The sequence below is a fragment of the Sapajus apella genome, unplaced genomic scaffold (genome assembly GCF_009761245.1).
Source record: "Sapajus apella isolate SASKATOON/1434 unplaced genomic scaffold, GSC_monkey_1.0 scaffold24, whole genome shotgun sequence".
Lineage (NCBI taxonomy): Eukaryota > Metazoa > Chordata > Mammalia > Primates > Cebidae > Sapajus > Sapajus apella.
The window spans coordinates 26,058,283-26,076,997 of NW_022436964.1; the positions used below are offsets into that span (position 1 = coordinate 26,058,283).

The window sequence follows — 18,715 nt, forward strand, 5'->3', positions numbered from 1 at the left end:
GACAGGAAAATGTAGGAAAGTCTGGAACTCCCTAGAGACTCGTTGAATGGCTTTGACCAAAATGCTGATAATGATATGGACAATGAAGTCCAGTCTGAGGTGGTCTCTGATGGAGATGAAGAACTTGTTGAGAACTAGAGCAAAGATGACTCATGCTATTTCTTAGCAAAGAGACTGGTGGCATTTTTCCCCTGACCTAGAGATTTGTGGAACTTTGATCTTGAGGGAGATGATTTAAGGTATCTGGTGGCAGAAATTTCTAAGCAGCAAAGCATTCAAGAGGTGACTTGGATGCTGCTAAGGGCATTCAGTTTTATAAGGAAAGCAGACCATAAAAGAAAATTCCATTTTCTGAGGAGAAATTCAAGCTGGCTGCAGAAATTTGCGTAAGTAATGAGGAGTCAAATTCTAATCACCAAGACAATAAGGAAAATATCTCCAGGACATGTCAGAGAAGACTCTTCACAGCAGCCCTTCTCATCACAGGCCCAGAGGCCTGGGAGGAAAAAGTGGTTTTATGGGTGGGGCCCAGGATCCTTGGGCCATCTGCAGCCTAGGGACTTGGTGCCTTGTGTCCAGCTGCTCCAGCTGTGGCTGAAAGAGGCCAATATAGAGATCAGGCCATGGCTTCAGAAGGTACAATCCCAGGTCTTGTCAGTTTCCATGTGGTGTTGAGCTTGCAACTATACGGAAGTCAAGAATTGGAATTTGGGAGCCTCTGCCTAGATTTCAGAGGATGTATGGACACACCTGAGTGTTCAGGAAGAAGTTTGCTGCAGGGGCAGGGTGCTCATAGAGAACCTCTGGTAGGACAGTGCAAGGTAAATGTAAGGTTAGACACCCACACAGAGTAACCACTGGAGTGCTACCTAGTGGAGCTATGAGAAGAGGGCCACCATACTCCAGTCCCCAAAATAGTATATCCACTGACAGCTTACACTGTGTGCTTGAAAAAGCGACAGACACTCAATATCAGCCTATGAAAGCAGCTGGGAGGGAGGCTGTATCCTGCAAAACCACAGGGGCAGAGCTGCCCAAGACCATGGAAACCCACCTTTTATATCAGCATGACCAGGATGTGAGACATGGAGTCAAAGGAAATCATTCTGGGGCTTTAAGATTTGACTACCCTGCTGGATTTTGGATTTGCATGGGGCCTGTAGCCCCTTTGTTTTGGTCAATGTCTCCCATTTGGAATGGCTGTATTTACCAGATGCCTGAACTCCTATTGCATCTAGCAAGAAATTAACTTGCCTTTGATTTCACAGGCTCATAGGCAGAAGGGACTTATCTTGTCTCAGATGAGATTTTGGACTGTGGACTTTTCAGTTAATACTGAAATGAGTTAAGACTTTGGGGAACTGTTGGAAAGGCATGATTGGTTTTGAAATATGAGAAGATAAAGATTGGGGAGGGACCAGGGACAGAAAGATATGATTTGGCTGTGCCACCTCCACCAACCCACCAAATTTCATCTTGAATTCCCATATGTTGTGGGAGGGACGAGATGGGAGGTAATTAATCATGGGGGTGAGTCTTTTCTGTGCTGTTTTCCTGATAGTAAATAAGTCTCATGAAATCCAATGGTTTAAAAAAGCCAGTTTCCCTACACAAGCTTTCTTCTCTTGTCTGTGGCCATGTGAGAAGTGCTTTTTACCTTCTGCCATGATTGTGAGGCCTCCTCAGCCATGTGGAACTATAAGTCTATTAAACCTCTTTCTTTCGTAAATTGCCCAGTCTCAGGTATGTCTTTATCAGCAGCATGAAGACGAACTAATACAATGGGATTGATAAGGTTTTGTGAGTTAATTGATAAGATAGGTGAGAAAGAAGTCAAATATATTTCTAGGTTTTTGTTGCAGGGGAAACTGGGTAGATGACCCTTTAATTTACAGAAATGGGGGAAAAAAAAGGAGATTGTGGGAGAACATTGGAATTCAATTTTCATATATTAGAAGGTAAGAAGCCAATGTGCTATCAAATAGATATGTTGATTTGTTTCTTAGAATTGAGGCTTTAGGAATACATATTGATCAGAGTGTCATGAGATAGAAATGACGCTTGAAGCTATAAGAGTAGATAAGTTCTACCACAAAAACTACAGACTGAAAAGAAAATAAAAATGAGTGACTAGACTAATGTGAACTCCTAAGAGGGATACCTGGTTGAAGGGAAGGCTCAGGGAAACAAGAAGGGTCAAACATATCAGGGCCCTGGTGATGGGCGAGAAAAAGACTGGAGTCCACATGGAGAATCTATCCCATAGAAAAATTCCAGTTGACAAAATCTCGGTTTTGATCAATGGGGTCCTGTGTCCTGAATACTACCCATGGACTATTTAGTGAAGGTACAAATCAAGCAATTTGTCATACTTACATCCTGCTTCATCTTCACCTTTGGACTCTATGGTTTGTCATTTTATTCACAAGCAATCTTGAACTTTGGGTACAAAGCTGCTTAAGTCTTCATTGTGTTCTGGGAAGGTAGCAAACTAACTTTTCCCTATTTAAGTGTTTGGTAGATAGTAGACAACACAGATACATTTGTGAAGTGAATGCCTACTCAGAAAAAAAAATCCAATACAAAATGAAGGAGCTAAACAAATTAATCTATCTGTCCTTGTTTTTCTATAGAAAAAAAATATGGACCAATTACAGGGTCCAAGTATAGAGAACATAGTGCCAGGTAGTAATTATTTTTTTAAGACAAGCTAAATAATATGCAGTATGACTCAGTGCATATTATTGATCCCCAAAATATAGTTGAATTTAAATGAATTATCTAACAGCTGGGTGACCTGTGAAAATGCCATAATCAATACTTTGTTGGTTAATACTGAGTGTCAACTCTATTGGATTGAAGGATGCAAAGTATTTATCCTGGTTGTGTCTGTGAAGGTGTTGCAAAGAGATTAACATTTGAGTCAATGGGCTGGGGAAGGCATACCCACTCTTAATCTGGTGAGCACCATCTAATCAGCTGCCAGAGAATATAAAGGAGGTAGAAAAATGTGAAAAGGTGAGACTGGCCTAGCCTCCCAACCTACATCTTTCTCCCATGCTGGATGCTTCCTGCCCTCAAATATCAGACTCCAAGTTCTTCAGTTATGAGGCTCAGACTGGCTCTCCTCCTCCTCTACTCTGCAGACAGCCTGTTGTGGGACCTTGTGATCAGTACATTAATACTTAATAACCTCATATATATATATATATATCCTATTACTTCTGTCCCTCTAGAGAACCCTAATACAGATATGTCATTAAGGATACGCAGAGTTTTCCCAGCAGATCCTAATTCTTTTGATACAGTCTACTAGATTTGTAGATCAAAGGAATGATGTGGATACAATGTATCTGTATTTCAGAAAGGTATGCATTTTTTTTTGAAGACAAGAAATGGTGAATTGGTCCCTGGATAACAGAATATTTAAATGGATTTTGAACTGGCTCAGCAGTATTAGATTTTGAATGAGAAGTCACAAATAAATGGAATCGGGAATTAGGAATGCTTTTATATTAAAGATGTAACGAAGGCTTGCTAGTCTAGAATGTCTTGAATTTGTCACTTAATATCCTACCTGCCTGATTTTGGATTTGAATTAAGAGTTGATTAAATGTGAGCTACTATTGGAAGGAGTAGGAATGTGAGATCTCGATTAATACTCAACAAAGGAAATTATCTGATACACTGTGAAAAACAACTGTTTTGTAGAATTCTTGGTTTACAACTGCAGAAACAACTTGGGTTAAATAGTTTCTTTCTATAGCCTTTAATTTTCCACTTTTCTTCTCACAGTATAACATCTGATAGCCCAAAACTAAAGACACTACTGAGAAAAAAATTAGTAAGCTTATCTATGGCTAAGGGGTTCTACAATACAGTAATCATAAATGGGTGTGTGTCCGCAGATGGCAACTTGAAAAGGTTGCAAAGGTACCTTTGGAGATATTCTATGGGATACAAGGTGTTTAACCCTATTATTTGGCTCTTGATTCTCTATAACTACCTCCCTGAAATTCACTCCCTAAACTTTCCAGAACATGAATATTCAGATAAGATCCCTGAGGATTCTTCTAAGTCTCCTTAAACTCTTGATCCAGCGAATTTTTTCCACATCAGCCACATGTACAAGCCTATTTGTATATATAAATGTAAAAACACACTGGCTGCCTTGTAACATGCAATATATTCAATCTAATGCTTAGAATTAGTGTTTTTGAACAGTCTTTGCATGTTCAATAGAACTTCCGGAAGTTGATAAAAATCAGAAAAATCAGAGGATTTTTAAGATTGGTATTCCCAAAATTTAATTTTAACTAATTTCTGTACATAACTGTTTTTGTTATATCTTCTTACATTTCAATTGTGTGCAGTTTATATTTTTTACTATTATTTATCTATAAAGACAGCAGTAAATTTATGTGATTTTATAGCAATGTACATTACCTTGAGTGCAGATTGAGCATTTTTACCTGATGAAGTGTTCTATCAAAACCTCCCACTAATCAGAAAGTGAGGGCATAGAAGTGCTGCTGAGTCTGTAGTTTACATGAATTGGGAAAGTTAAATTAACTAATAGTAGCCTGGATGTGATAAATATTTTAAGGGTTATGTAAGTGTATGTATGTATGTTTCTGTGCACGTACCTGTAAAAGACAGCAGAGACAGAGAGAGTGAGTGAGAGAGTTGGCAAATGGGGCTGAGTGTTGCTCAGAAACATGATAGCAAGAAATACTAATGCTATTTACTGGCAAAAGAAAAACAATGCATTGAAGCATAAAAGCTACATATTTGGTTTTATGACATAACATTTATATAATAAGTATAATTTATTAGCTTTTTTAAAATTATAACTTCAGATCTCTTCATGGATGCTCACTCAACTATTGCCTGTGGTCCAAGGTGTCAATATATATAATATTCTAAAAATTAGCTCTAAGTAATACTAACACAATTTTAAAATTAAAAATACTACTTTCCATTCTAGTGTGTAATTTTAATTTTATATCTACAAGTTTTAATAGCACTCCTATTATTAGAGTAATTCAAAATAAAAGTAAAATCATGATATTATAATGTGTTTTGTTTTGTTTTTTTTTTGAGACAGAGTGTTGCACTGCCACCCAGGCTGTAGTGCAGTGGCACGATCTCAGCTCACTGCAATCTCTGCCTCCTGGGTTCAAGCAATTCTTCTGCCTCAGCCTTTCGAGGAGCTGGGACTACAGGTGTGTGCCACCACGCCAGCTAATTTTTTTGTAGTTTTAGTAGAGACGGGGTTTCACCATGTTGACCAGGATGGTCCCAATATCCCGACTTCGTGATCTGCCCACCTCGGGCTCCCAAAGTGCTGGGATTATAGATGTGAGCCACTGCGCCTGGCCATTTTTTAAAAAAATAATTATTCTATAATTAGCTGAGCAATGATGTTGACGTCCTTTGAATCACACTAGTTGTACATTACAACCAAGACAAAGACTGTATTAAAATGAGCATTAAATAGAAAAATTAGAATGAGTGAGACTTACCAATGTGCAGCCTCCCCCTACGAGATGATTTTATGGCTGGAGGATGAAAAGTATCAAACTCCTCAAGATTTCCCTGGAAGGAAAAATGAGAGATAGCTTTAATTCACATTTTCTGACAGTTATGTCACATTTAAGTCAGTACTGACAACAAAGGAATGAACTTTTAGGGTTCACTGTGATTATCCACATCTGACCCCTTTCCTACATATGCCTACATTTTCAACATTTCTTTCTTCCTAGACTCTTCACTTGCTACCTGTTCTCCAATGTTACTCTTTCTAAACCATGCTCTAATTTCACCTAGTTCAGAAAGCCATAATTTTTAAATTTCTATTTTACTCATAGGTTTATTCTAATATTAACACACATTCCATCATCTATCTTTTTGCTTTTTTCACGGATCTGCCTTATTTCCTCTAATAAATTTTTAATTCAGCAATCTGATTCTCTTCTGTGTGTATTCAAAATATGGTAGAACTTTGGTATTGTGACTACTTAGCAAGGGCAAGATCTACTCATGCCCATATATTAATTGAAGAGTCACAGTCCTACTTACCCATGCCTGAAATGATCACTGCCAAAATATCCATTGACTGACTTATAAATGACTTGAGGTTTTCAAAAGGAAAATACTGCAATTCTTGCTTAGGACTAGTAGAAAATGAAATCTAATATTTTTACAGGGATTTAATGAATAATGTTTTAAAAAGTGCAAGGTACTACTATACTTTTCTGCTGACTTTTTCAGAACCTAAGCCAAATGACATTTATTGAGCAGTTAATATGTGCCAGGCGCTTTATATATATATCATATTAATCTTCAGAGCAACCTAATGTGGTAGAAGGGACTTACTGTTGATTTCCTCTCTCTCTCTCTCTCTCTCTCTCTCTCTCTCTCTCTCTCTCTCTCTCTCTCTCTCTTTTAGATGGGAAACCTGAGGCAAACAGAATTTCAATTACTTGCCCAAAGTTTCTTGGTCTGTAAATTGGTAGAGCTGGAAATGAAATACAGGCAATCTACTGAAAGCCATTCACTCCACCTACACTAATATGCTAGCCGTGTCTACAAATTACATATACTACTAAATGGAAAGGAATACTAGAAGGAAAGAACAGCAAAGATAATTTTACAAATCATCAAAGCACAGAACTGAAAATTTTAAAAGTAGCAATTTATAAAGGATTCTGCCCTTTGTAACTCTCCCCCAACAAATCTCAAGCAATCTTAGAATCAATGTTTCCTTGAAAACAAGCCAAAAAGTTATACATCCACATATATATACACATATACATATATATGTATTTATATAAACATATGGGATTGTATTGGGGAGTTTAAAAGAAAAATGGCATTCTATTCTGTATTGGCATCCAACATTATCAAACATCTCTTTATAATATATTAAAATTTTAATTATATAAAAAAATTTTTTTGACACCAGGTCTTACTCTGCCTCAGACTGGAATGCAATGATACAATAACAGCTCACTGCAGCCTCAACCTCCCAGCCTCAGGTGATCCTCCCACCTCAGCCTCTCAAGTAGCTAGGAAAACAGGTGTGAGTCACAATTTTTTTGTTTGTTTGTTTGTATTTTTAGTGGAGACAGGGTTTCTCCATGTTACCTTGTCTGCCTGCTTCGTTTCCAAAAGTGCTGGGATTACAGGCTTGAGTCACTGTGCCCAGCCTTTAAGTAAGATTTTAAATGACTCTTAATTTGAACCTCTACGTTAATTGCTCTGTTCTTGAACATCCTCAGTGTTTGTACATTACCATTAACAAATACGGTCTTTGTAAGACCTGAATATAATTTTGAGCTTTTTGTGCTACAATCTTTACATATTCCCCAACCAGTCCTTCTTCCTAAACCAGCCATTTATTCTCCAGAAATAAGGTAATATTTAATAATAACAGTATTTGAAACTTTTGCATATGAATACTCTTTTTCTTTCCGGAAGATGTTTCACAAGTTATTAGATTTATTATAAAAATCATTTTATCAATATTTATAGAATGCATTTAATTTAGAGATGGATATAGCTTACAGCACCCTCCCCACTTAAGGGTTAGGAAAACAAGTCTTAAGCAGGTTGGATTACTGCCTGATGTTACACAGTTTACTCTTAGAAGAGCTTGGATTTTTTTTCTCTCTCTCTGCTCTTAGAAGTTGGCTTTCCTGCTGTTTCTTTTTGTTTTATTTCTTCTGTGTTGTATTGTTTTGATTTTTTGGCATTTCATACTTTGCTTTTAGCTTTCACAAAAAGAAGTGAATAACAGATTCTTTCTCACACATACACATGCAAACACACATAAGAACACATGTGTTGTGTAAAAAAGTGTTGTTTACCTTTAGAGTCACTACTTACATAAGATCTGTTATTACAAATTTAGAAGCCAATTTATCATTCTTCATTCATACTAATCATTTTCAAAACTTCCATGAGCATCTAAGTCAAAGAATAAATCCTATCCCATAGCCACTGATTTTAATTCTTAGAACAATAGAGCTGAGTATGCAATATTTTACAAACACTAGCAGTTAAGGAGACATGAAATTTTGGGAGAAAAGAAAAATTTACAAAATATGTTTTCTGCTCTAATTGCCAAATAAATTATATAAAAGGGAGGGTTTCTGAGGGTTATAAAGGTCTACAATTATAAGAAAAATTGAAAAGACAAAATGTACACTTCTCTTCAAAGTCTTTTATCTTTTAGGCTTTGTAAACAAAAGAATTCTGTAAACAGATATAAAATGTATCTAATTATCTAATAAAATATGCACATAATGAAGAGACATATAAAATGCCTGTTATGAATGCCTCATAAAAATCATAAATATAATAATGCAAACAATTGCCTTCAATTCACAAATAAAGCTAAAATTAAATTTATCATACTGAAATTCTATCTTTCTTACAATAACGTTAGATTCTTTAACCTCTAAATTGTTTCTTCCACATAAATTCCTGACTTTTACTCTTTCTTCTTCTTACATTCTGTCTCAACTCCTGGCTTTACTTTTTTTTTTATTTTTTTTAAAAAGAGAACTTTTAAGTTAATGGGTACATGTGCGGGCTTGTTACATAGATAAACATGTGTCATGGGCATTTTCTGTGAGGATTATTTCATCACCTGAGTATTAAGCCTAATACCTATTAGTTATTTTTCCTGATCGTCTCTCTCATCTCAACCTCCACCCTCCAATAGGCCACAGTGTATGTTGTTCCCCTCTATGTGTTCTCATCATTTAGCTCCCAGTTATAAGAGAGAACATACAGTATTTGGCTTTCTGTTCCTACATTAGTTTTCTAGAGATAATGGTCTCAAGCTCCATTCAAGTCCCTACAAAGGACGTGATTTTGTTCTTTTTTATGGCTGCATAGTATTCCATGATATATATGTGGCACATTTTCTTTATCTAGTCTATTATTGATGGTCATTTAGGTTGATTCCATGTCTTCGCTATTATGAATAGTACTGCAATGAACATACATATGCATGTGTCTTTACAATAGAACAATTTATATTCCTTTGAGTATATACCTAGTAATAGCATTGCTGGGTTGATGTTATTTTTTGTTTTCAGTTCTTTGAGGAGTCTCCACACTGTCTTCTACAGTGGTTGAACTAATTTGCACTCCCACCAACAGTATATAAGTATTACTTTTTTCTCCACAATCTTGCCAGCATGTATTATTTTTGTCTTCTTAATAATAGATATTTTGACTGGTATGAGATGCTATCTAATTGTGGCTTTAATTGGCATTATTCTAATGATTAATGATGAGCTGTTTTTCAATATGGTTGTTGGCTACATGTATGTCTCTTTTGAGAAGTGTCTGTTAATGTCCTTTGCCCACTTTTTAAAGTGGTATTTTTTTTCTTGTAAATTTGTTTAAGTTCCTTATAGATGCTGGGTATTATATTTTTGTCAAAGGAATAGTTAGCAAAAATTCTCTCACATTCTGTAAGTCGTGTATCTGTTGATAATTTCTTTTGCTATGCAGAAGCTCTTTAGTTTAATGAGATCCCATTTGTTGATTTTTACTTTTGTTGCAATTGCTTTTGGCATCTTCTCATGAAATATTTCCCCATGCCTATGTCCAAAATGGTATTACCTAGGTTATCTTCCAGGGTTTTTATGGTTTTAGGTTTTACATTTAAGTCTTTAATTTCTGGCTATTCCTAGTCCCCTATCCAGATTGACCCTGGGTCTACCTCTCCACACCCTCATCATTTCAGCCTCCCTTCAGTCTCACCACCCTGCTAATTAACATTCCAGACCAATCTTACAGTCCATTTCCCCCAACCCAAATTTTATGGTGACCAAATATGATAGCTTTAATTCCTTATTAATGAAATTCCTTTAATGGTTTCCTAATTAATAACAATTTAATTAATATAAAATTAGGCAGAATATAAGAAATAAATAAATACTTCTGACAACTAACTTTGGCCCCTGTTCAGGAAGCAGAAAGCCTATATCTTCATTTGTTTGTGTTTAGAACTTAGCAGGACATAGGTGACTGTCTAAATAATGAGGTGGAACATAACTGACCAATGATCATTTCAGATTTCCACGGGCCTGTAGGTCTAAAATAAGCTTCACTCTTAGATATATTCAACATTGGTATCTGGCAGTACACCCACTGACACTCACACTGCTTATCTCCCAAATAAATGCAGTATTAGGTATTTCAAAGAAAGATATGAATTTATTAATTATTTTAATAAAAGCCAGGACTAGTGGAATCTCTGCTTTCTCAGCCCTATTTGGATCCCTTTCTCCCTGACGTCTATGACACACAAATAGTAGCTTGTTGACAGGTAAAGGGCATCAGCGTGTTACACACATGCTTGACTCCCTGATGTTTTTGACTGCCAAGCCTGGATAAACATTCTAAAGCCCATTTGCTTACTGAGCACCAAGTTTATCAGCATTTAAGCATCACACTCAGATTGTAGCCCACCATAAAATGAGAACTGACCACTTAGATATCAAATTGAATAGCAGCAGGACACACACACACACACACACACACACACATTTTGCCAGGATTCCACAAACAGCACAAATAATTTCTGTTATTTATCTCTTTATTTATTTTTAGATAGGGCTTCACTCTGTTGCTCAAGGTGAGTGGAGTAGCACAATCGAGGTTCACTCCAGCCTCAGTCTCTCAGGCTCAAGTGATCCTCCCACCTCAGTCTCCTTGAAGTAGCTGAGACGACAGGTATGTGCCACCATGCCTAGTTAATTTTTTAGTATTTTGTTTTGTAGAGATGGGGATTCACTATGTTCCCCAGAATGGTCTTAAACTCCTGGACTCAAGGAGTCCTTCTGCCTCAGCCTCCCAAAGTGCTGAGATTTCAAGAGTGAGCCACCACGCCCCACAAAATAATATATAAAATAAAAAACTGACATGGCTTGGATTTTTGTCACCACCTAAATCTCATATCAAATCATAATCTGCAGTGTTGGAGGTGGGGCCTTGTGGGAGGTGATTATGATGGGGGCGGTTTGTCATGGTTTAACACCATTCCCCTTGGTGGTGTTGCACCAAGAGTGAGTAAGTATGAGATCTGGTCATTTAGAAGTGTGCAGTACCTCTCCGTACCCTTCCTCCCATTCCAACCATATGAAGACGCCTGCTCCAGCTTTGCTTTCTGCCATGAGGAAAAGCTCCCAGTCATGCTTCTGTATATTGTGAAACTGTGAACTAATTAAACCTCTTTGATTTATAAATTGCCCAGTCTTGAGTATTTCTTTATTGCACTGAGACAACAAGCTAATTAAGAAACTAACACACATTCACTTTACATTTAATGGATGGTTTAAACAAGAAAAGTTTTCCATGGGAATTGACTATTAATATTTGAGAGAGCAGCAATCTTTATTTTCTTGGAGAAGATGTCATTTATCTTATATGCAAAAAGCTGTTTTGTTAACCTGAAACTTTAATATCTAGAAAATAATTCCATTGAAGGCAGCTTTAAAGAAAGCTCAAATATCTCATCTTAAATGAGAAAGAAAAACAAAGGAAACAAAGCTCTTACAGGCTTTGCAGCCTATATAGTTATTATGCTCTCCATTTTCTTTTTAGTCATATTATCTCTAAAAGTAGTTTAATTTCAATACCTCTATTTCCAAACCTTTTCATCACACCTTGTAAATGAGAGCCTTTCTACTGATATTGATGTGTCTGAAATTGCCAATGACCTTCATATTGATAATTCCAAATGCAGGTTTAAATTTATTTTATCGATATCATCTAATGTTTGGTTCTACTGAACACTGGTACCATTTTACAACTTATCTCCCGACTTCCATGGTTCTACTTTTCTCTTGATTTCTTTCTATAACTCTGTTTATGCCTTCTTAATTATTGATCATGTGTATCTCATATTTTTCTCAGGACTTCATCTTTAACATTTTGCCCTTTTCATTCTATCACATTTCTCATAATGGCTTAATACAAAGCCATGGCTTGAATAATAACCTACTCCTGATAAATCCCAAATATATAGCCCCCAAATTGAACATTTTTACATAAATGTCCCAAAGACACCCTTGATTCAAATTTTGAAAATATCCAATTACCCTTATTCTACTAATCCGATTTTGTGTTCTCTATCTCAGTGAACAATAACAATAGATAACACTGATTATACACTTATAATGTATCATACACTTCTAATATCTTAATGTAGTTACTCCACAACCTCATATGGGAGATATTAATATTATCACCATTTTGAAAATGACAGAAATGATCCTCAAAGAGATAAAGTTATTTACCTGAATTCACACAGCTAATAATTATTAGAGCTGGGACTCAGACTGCCCATACACTTCACCATTACACCTTGGAAATATTTGCCCAGTTGCACAAATCAGATAATTTGGACTCACTTTATATTTTTCTTTTATTCATCTATTCTCAGAGAACTGTAGTCACTTAGTTCTCTAGATTATGGGGATAAAATCTTGTGTTATTATTGTATCCATTCCCTCCCCTCCATCCTTATGGCCCTGACCTTGGTTTAGATCTTCGCTTCTCTCCCAGATTATTTTAATAATGATTGCCCTTTATACTAGCCCCTAACAACTGATAATAAACTTTCATCTCTGACCTTGATTCCAAACACTTTATTCTTCTGTTGTTTATAATGCGTCTAAGTAAAAAAATGAATGACTATGGAAAACCTTACCCTAAATGCCATCTTAGTTTTCAATTGGCTACATTAAAAAGGTGTATAGGCATATGCATAGTTTTGTTGTTCACAAAACTCTATCTCTGTAGCTCAATTTCCTATGGAATTAAATTCAAATAATCAAAATTATAATTGAATTATGAAAAAACTTGAAACCATCTACAAAAATTATGAAATAAAAGGGATCATCCTGAGGGACTGTGTTAACTTCACTTCCGGAGTCCACAAGGGGCATGGTTTCAAAGGCAAGAACTTCCCAGTGTCATGACTCCATCCCCCTCCCCATCCAGGAACCTAGAGTTCTTTGTCTGACTTTCCCATGCTCAGGCTAGGTAAAATTCCAGGTGAACTTACTTTGTTTAGAAAGCCCATCAAAAGCTTTGAGGGAAGAGCCTTTAATTGTGGGTCAGGCAGCCAATCCAGCATAGAGTCGAAGATCACTCCAGGGGAAGTTTGAAAAAAACTCCTCTCATTGGACAAAAACATAAACTGGGCAGGAATAACTTCAAAGTTAAAACTCCACTGCACGTTACCTGAGCAGATTTCCCTCTCTGGGATCCCTTCCCACAACAGCATGGGAGTTCTCTCTCTATCTCTCTCTCTCTGCCTAATAAATTGCTCTCTGCAAAATTCTTTGGGTCTGATATTTATTTAACTGGTAAGCTCACCATGGCCAGGGCCTCTCTCCCGTTCCTGGGGCAAGGGAGCCCAAGAACCTGGGACACCCAGTTACACCTGTGGTGAGCCTGCCAGGAGAAACGTTGTGGGAGAGTGTGTTACTTTGGAGCAGTGAGTGCCTGGGACCCCATTCGCTTGCTGGAGTCTGTCCTAGTCGCTTCTCTTGAATCTGCTGGGGGACAGCACCCAGCACAGGGCTGCCGGGCCTGCATGGGACGGAGGTGGGACCAGGTAGATGCTGTCTGCAGAAAGCAAGTGGCCAGGCCCGTGCTGGGCCGTGCACACAGCAGCGACTGGGCTGGGTGGGCACACTCCAAGTGGCCACAGCTGGGTCAGGCAGGCACGGTAGCCAATAAGGCTCCACCCAGCCTCTAAATAGTGCAGGCCAGCCAAATTTTAAAGGCACATCACCCAGCCTTCTCCAAACCAGCTTCCTTTTCTGGCTGTACTTTGTTTCTCTGGGCCAGTTGCCTATGGTATGGGAGGGCACAGATGAGGGAGATGGAGTGTGACAGGCCAGGCCCAGGGGCTGTGCATATTTCAGTGCTCCCCGCCACCTGAGCAGAGTGGAGCAGGAGCATGCTCCCCCCAAGACAGCCCACTAACCCAGGAATGCCAGGCCTGCTGGCTCGCTGGCCATGCAGTCGCGGCCATGAACTGAGCCCCTGAGCAGGATGTCGCATGTGCTGTGAGGCCCACTTTCAAATAGCATGGCTGCCAGCATTTGAAAGGTACAGGCACCACTGCTGCTCCGGGAGAAGCCGAGCGGGCAAGCTAAGCCAATCCAGCCCGCAGGGAGGGGCCCACAGGGAGGGGCCGCAGGGAGTCCGGCTGCTCCCAGTGCATTGAGGGAGCAGCCTGCAGCCCATTTTTGGGAGGAGGCAAAGGCACAGGGATGGGCCCAAAACACACACATGGCCATGGTGAACAGCGGCACTGTGGGGGGAAGGGGGGCACGGCTTTGGCACCCCGGTCCTGGCCCGGCAGTGACAGCCCAGTGACTCTTGCCTGCAGTACCCTTTGGCTTATGCCTATGAGAACCTCCTGCAGTATAAATGCACACAGCCAGTTCCCTTAGTCTGCACTGCTAGATTAAGTCCCAATGGAGTTAGAGTCTTATCAGTGGGTACTAAGGGGCTATAGAACATTCTGTTTATTGTCATCCACAAATTTCCCAATCCAAGTGAATGGTGCCAGAATCTAGTAATGTACAATTTGTCTTGCCTAGGATCAGCTCTCCATATGGCAAAACTTCTCCATCGAGAATACCATAGTCAGACCTGGTCCAGGGCTCAAATAGTTAATTACAGTCCCCACAACCCTAGGCCATATTCCTATAATGGAGAGTGGGGTAGGGGAGGAGGCCTGAGTCCTGAGGGCATTGTTTCAGCCTTGGCCATGTGGCCATCCAGCCTTCTTTAGGATTGTTGTGCTTAGAGGTGCCTCCCTAGGAGTTTACCCTCCTAGGGCAGTTTTATAATCAGACCTATGTTAATTGAACTCTTGCTGGGGAACATTGGTACCCATCACGCAAGCCTCACTGGCCTAGGTTTCAGGGAAATGCCAGTAGGGACCACTAATCCAGGCAGTCCCCCATGTCCTTATGGTGGTCAATACGGACATGTAGACAGTGAGCATGTGCCATGATGCTGGTAAGCATGATTAAACCCAGCACAGGGGTCCCCGGAGGATGGTCATGCATCTTGAGCCAAGGAAGTTAGGAGGTGCTATAACTGGGGGACTCCACTGGGCTATCACTGTAACTGGGGGATGCTACAGGCCTAGCAGTTGCAAGGAATAACCAGGGATGTGGCCATTCCTGTGTTCAGTTTCAGATGGGTGCTACTCTTCCCAAGGCGAAGTCTCCTTTAAAGCGTATCCTGGATAACTGGGACCAATGTGGCACATGATCCTTGAAGAAGGAGCGGCTCATTTTTCTCTGCCAAATAGCATGGCTGCAATACCCTCTTCCAAGTAGAGAATCCTGGCCTCCTAAGGGAAGTATAAATTACAACGCCCCCATTGTACAATTAGACCTGTTCTATAAGAGCAAAGGTAAATGGTTTGAGTTTCCCTATGTTCAAGTTTTCTTATCTCTAAGGAATAATCCTCAGCGATGTAAGGCCTATATCCCATACCCTACTGGCCCCTCCTCAGGACTACCTCCACATTTAGGACTCCCTGTAGCTCCTCCTTTCACCAAATCTGACCAGGTTTCCTCAGCTCCCATAACCCAAGAGAAATCAGGGAAGGCCAAAGTTGCCAAAGCACCTCAAGCTACTGAGGTGTCCCAACTTTGCCCCTATAGGCAGTAGGAGAATTTTTCCCAACAAAGGTACATACTCCTTATTACTTTCTGACTTAAAGCAAATCAAGGTGGACTTAGGAAAATTTTCAGATGACCCGGACAGCCACATATATAGGGTTTCACTAAGCAATAACATAATATCTTTCCAATCTAATTCAAAGGCCTGGGTCAGTCCTTTGAATTAGATTGGAAAGATATGTTATTGCTTAGTCAAACCCTAACCAGCAATGGGAGAGAGGCTGCTGTAGCAGCGGGTCAAGAGTTTGGGGACACCTGGTACCTTAGTCAAATATATGACCAAATGACGCCAGAGGAGAAGGATAGATTCCCTATAGGTAGACAAGCAGTCTCTAGCATGGACCTTCACTGGGATCCTGACTCAGAACAGGGGGACTGGAGTTGCAGGCACCTATTAACCTGCATACTTGAGAGATTAAGGAAGAAGCCCATGAACTATTCAACGTTGTACATCATAACTCAGGGAAAGGAAGAAAATCCAACAGCCTTCCTTGAGCAGTTATGGGAGGCCTTAAAAAAGTATACTCCCCTGTCACCAGACTCCATTGAGGGTCAGTTAATACAAAAGATCAAATTTATTATACAATCAGCAGCAGACATTAGGAGAAAGCTTCAGAAGCTGGCCCTGGGGCCAGAAAAGAACCTAGAATCATTACTAAATCTAGCAACCTTGGTGTTTTATAATAGAGACCAAGAGGAACAGGCTGAAAGGAACAGGAGAAACCAGAGAAAAGCTGCAGCCCTAGTCATGGCCTTCAGGCAAGCAGACCCAAGGGGCTCAGAGGAGAAGAAGGCTCGGGTTTAGCCACCAGGCTGGCAAAGCGTGCTACCACTTTTCTCTAATGGGACATTTGATAAGAAATTGTCCCCAGAGAAATGGGCCATCACCTTGCCCTTGCCCGCTGTGCCAAGGGGATCACTGGAAGGCACAATGTCCCAGGGGATGAAGGTTCCCAGGGCCTGAGGTGGCCAACCAGATGACCTAACAGCAGGACTGAGGGTGCCCAGGGCAAGCACCAGCACAAGCTGTCACCCTTATTGAGCCCCAGGTAAAGCTAACCATAGAGGTCCAGGAGGTTGAGCTCCTCCTGGACACTGACACGGTCTTCTCTGTTTTATTTTCCTGTCTGGGACGATTGTCCTCCAAGTCTGTAACTGTCCAAGGAGTCCTAGAACAAGCAGTCTCCCGATATTTCTCCCAGCCCCTAAGCTGTAACTGGGGAGATATGTTCTTCTCCCATGACTTTCTCATCATGTCAGAAAGTCCCACTCCCTTACTAGGGCGAAACCTCTTAGCCAGAGCAGGAGCCATTGTCTATACGAACATCATCAGGGAGGAAATCCCTCTATGCTTCCCATTATTTAAAGAAGGGATTAATCCTGAGGTTTGGGCAATGGACAGACAATTTGGACAGGCAAAGAATGCCTGCCCAATTTGAATAAGGCTAAAGGATCCCACCTCTTTTCCTTACCGAAGACAGTATCCCCTAAAACTGGACGCCAAAAAGGGGCTACAGAACATTGTAAAGAACTTAAAAGCTCAGGGTCTAGTAAAGTCCTGTAATAGCTCTTGTAATACTCAGTTTTAGGAGTACTAAAACCTAATGGACAATAGAGGCTGGTGCAAGGTATCAGGCTTATTAATGAAGCTGTAATCTGTGTATGTTTACATATATAAAATAGAAGTTGCAATACAAAATGGGGAAAGTTACCCAAGTAAGTTAGATTACAATTATAAATTAAACACATTTTAATTTCCACCTGAAAAACATTTTCTTTATATAAAGAACACTTAGCTTATAAACTAAAACTCCTGAGTTAAAATGTCCTATCTATCTGTGTTCTATGGAAAGTCACTAAGTATGGTCCTCAGTTTTCTTTCCTGGGGGAAAACAACAAAGGGGTAGGATTGTACTACATGAACCCTAAGACCTTTTTTTATTCTACTCTAACCTTCTGATTCAGATGAATTTATCAAATTGGATGCAATTTCTTTGGTATATGAAACAGAGAGGACAAAACTTAAAGATGAAAACAATAAAACAATGTTATGTCTGTTTGGCAAACAAAGACTATGAGACATCTGTGATTTAAAATTTGAGCTTCACCATTTTAATTATTCTAATTTCTAAGGAAAAAATTCAGAAGCTTAAATGCCATTCTCCTAAATTGCCTTTAGTTCAAGTGCATAGCAATCAGAATTTCAAAGGCACGCTGCTAGTTGTTCTCAGTAATGCATGTCTTTGCTGCAAAGGGAGGATACGACTGGAATGAAAATAGTGAATGACAGCAGCAAAACTAGAGTTTGGTAGGTAAAACTCTGTCTAGAAAAATAAGCTCAAATTAGAGAAAGAAGTGAGATAAGCAAGTTTTTTGTTGTTGTTAAATGGATTTATAAAAATGAATGCGCTGTTGACCAGAGAATCCAAAAGTCTTCCCATTTTGTTGTAGTTTGATGTTATTGAATTAAGAACACTGACAGTTTTTATGCATGCTGAATGTAGCTTTGAATAAATGGATAGCTGTCCAGCACATTCAACACTTGGCAGAAACATTTTAGATACACCTAATAAGGGCTCCAAGGAGCAGATATGCTTCTGCCCAAACTACATACTGAGAATTCCAATTATACAGGCAGCCAAATTACTATAACCTAATTGCCACTACCCCGAGTGTGGGATGTAATCACTGCTTACCCACCCTTGCTTTTCCAAATAAACATTAGTGATCCTATCAACTTAAAGACTATCCAGCTATGTAGGGAGAATCAACAGCAAGCTACTTAGCAACCAGGGGCTACATTTGGTTTCTGCAGGCTTGTTTATGGAACTCACATAGTTAACTTTTTCCCAAATCAGTGGTCACAGGCAAAAATGGCTTAAGCATTTTCTTTCCTTGCAAGAAAAGATTATTTTCAAAATGGGAGCAAAAAAAGGAGAGTCAAGTAAAAATGTATTAAATGCAAAATTAAA

General features: G+C 39.3%; 1 protein-coding gene across 41 annotated transcripts in view; it reads right to left on the reverse strand.

Moving 5' to 3' along the window:
• PTPRD (protein tyrosine phosphatase receptor type D) overlaps positions 1 to 18,715 on the reverse strand; it is a 2,321,819-nt gene that overhangs the window by 1,701,139 nt on the left and 601,965 nt on the right. For all 41 annotated transcript variants that reach the window (XM_032290736.1, XM_032290738.1, XM_032290724.1 and 38 more), the window contains one exon: positions 5,526 to 5,598. The gene's annotated coding sequence lies outside the window, so the exon portion shown is untranslated. The remainder of the gene's footprint in view (positions 1 to 5,525; positions 5,599 to 18,715) is intronic.